General features: G+C 51.0%; 1 protein-coding gene across 2 annotated transcripts in view; it reads left to right on the forward strand.

Moving 5' to 3' along the window:
* The first annotated feature begins 278 nt into the window (after positions 1–278).
* Positions 279–2,304, forward strand: part of RhoBTB (Rho-related BTB domain containing) — a 24,621-nt gene continuing 22,595 nt past the window's right edge. Inside the window, exon 1 of one of the 2 annotated variants that reach the window (XM_070141323.1) lies at positions 279–328. The gene's annotated coding sequence lies outside the window, so the exon portion shown is untranslated. The remainder of the gene's footprint in view (positions 329–2,304) is intronic. The other variant, XM_070141324.1, reaches the window with a different exon arrangement.

The following is a 2,304-nucleotide window of genomic DNA, read 5'->3' on the forward strand; positions in this document are numbered from 1 at the left end:
AGGCTGCGCATGCCTTGCGTGACGTCACCGCGATTATGAATGGCTTGTGGCGGTTGTTACCAACAGCGAAATACTTTACATTTTGTTTTTTTACATTAGCGTATGTTGGTGGAGGAGACGTCGCTTTAGTTTCACGCTGAATTTCCTGTCTTATAAACACTCTCCATCCTGCTCTGTTGTGAGAGGAAGGCGAGGGTTGGGAAGCCGCCGTGATTTAAGGAGGAAGGTTCCCCGAGAGTTTGTGGTGGTAACAGTGCGGATGCAACATGGCAACTTCTCCAATCAGCTGATGGGCGTCCGAGCCTGCCTCACCGGAGCTTGGAGACAGGTAACTCAGTTCTCTCTCGTCTACCTTGTAGTAACTGGCCAGGAGTGCCCGGGCCAGGGGAGGGGAGTGCCAGAATGCCCTGTAATGGCGGCAGAAAGGGGAGGCGAAGCACGGCCAGCTGGTGTCGATATCTGCGGCGGCTTTGTTGTGATGGTGGCGCTGGCGGCAACCCCAGCACCACCTGCGCCCAGCTGATGGAGGCTCGGCCTTTGCTCCCCCTGCCACTCGATGCTCGTGCTCGGCCCTGTGGCTCGCGCGAGGCCTCGCACCTGCCTCGCACCTGTCGCACCTGTGCCTGGCGATGAGAGACGCCAAGCGGCCGAGGATCTGCGGTAGAAGGGGAGATGCGCGGGGACGTCGCCGAGGGGAGGCTGGCGGGCGGCTGGAGGCAGATGGGACGCCAGCATCTCTCGTGGGATGAGGCCACGGGCTAGAGGCGGGCGGAGGGGGAGGCTGTGGCGAGACGAGGGACACGAAGGACTCCTCGCGGCCAGCATCTGCTCTCGAAGGAAATAACGGAGGAAGGAAAAAAGTGACGATAAGAACTGTGCTTCAATGTGGCTAAGCGAAGAGGGTTCTGTGCCTAAGATTTGTGTGCTTTTTTTACTAAAGAAAATCTGATTTAAAACACAAGTGTTCGTGCAATTCTAGACAAATTGCTATATATAAAATGCTAAATGAAACATGACAATAAACAGTGTTTTCTTGTATGAACTGTGGCTTGGCGTTTCTTTATGAGAGAACGTCAATTCCGATGTTTATAGATGTGTTTACAAATGCCCCCTTGGTTACTTTCACGTGAAGGATATTGCTTTTGTCAGAGGAGTAAGAAGAAAGAGAAATGACGATGATAACACTTGGTGATAACGATAAAATGTGTAAAATGCGTGAACTTCAGAAACCTGTTCAAGGCATGAAAAGCTGTCGTCCTGTATATTGTAAATACGTAAGTAAAACATTAAAGAGACAGGCGTGTACATAGAACCTGTGTACATAGGACGTGTGTACATAGGACGTGTGTACACTGTGTATTTAATAGGGACTAGTACAGGGGATCTAGAAATGTATCCATTCATAAGTTGGATCTGATGAAATTAATATTCTTTTTTTTATTCTTTTTTTCTTTCTTTTTCGTAACTTTTCATTGGCGGCGGCTTTTATAACTTCCTCGGATCTGCTGTTGGTGGATTAAACTTGTGTTTGATTAATAAAGGAATGGTATTTGTCGATGCTAATGCTTTTGCGTATGCACAATTATACATGAATCATATAGGCCTACGTACGTGAATGTTTTTTACGCATAGGCCTACATACATAATGAGCTGTATATGCAGTTCTTGGAGACAGAGACACGTGAATGGATTCTCCCTCTCTCCCTCATTCCTTCCCTTCCCCCCCTCTCTCTCCCTCCTTCCCTCCCTTCTTTTCCCCCTCTTTCCCTCATTCCATTTCTTCTACCCCCCCCCACTCTCTCTCCCTCCCTCCTCTTCTCTTCTCTTCTCTTCTCTTCTCTTCTCTTCTCTTCTCTTCTCTTCTCTTCTCTTCTCTTCTCTTCTCTTCTCTCCTATCCTCTCCTATCCTCTCCTCTCCTCTCCTCTCCTCTCCTCTCCTCTCCTCTCCTCTCCTCTCCTCTCCTCTCCTCTCCTCTCCTCTCCTCTCCTCTCCTCTCCTCTCCTCTCCTCTCCTCTCCTCTCTCTCCCCCTCTCTCTCTCTCCCTCTCTCACCCCCTCCACTTCCCTGCCCTCCCTCTCTCACCCCCTCCACTTCCCTGCCCTCCTTCTCTCACCCCCTCCCCTCCTTCCCCTCACCCCCTCCCCTCCCCTCCCCTCCCCTCCCTCTCTCACCCCCTCCCTTCCCTCTCTCACCCTCTCCCTTCCCTCTCTCACTCTCTCACTCCCATTCTCTCTCTTTATATTTCTCCCTTTCTCCCTGTCTCCTTCTTCCTACCCTCTCCCCCCTCCCCCCTCCCTCCGTCT

This window comes from Penaeus vannamei, chromosome 28 (genome assembly GCF_042767895.1).
Source record: "Penaeus vannamei isolate JL-2024 chromosome 28, ASM4276789v1, whole genome shotgun sequence".
NCBI lineage: Eukaryota > Metazoa > Arthropoda > Malacostraca > Decapoda > Penaeidae > Penaeus > Penaeus vannamei.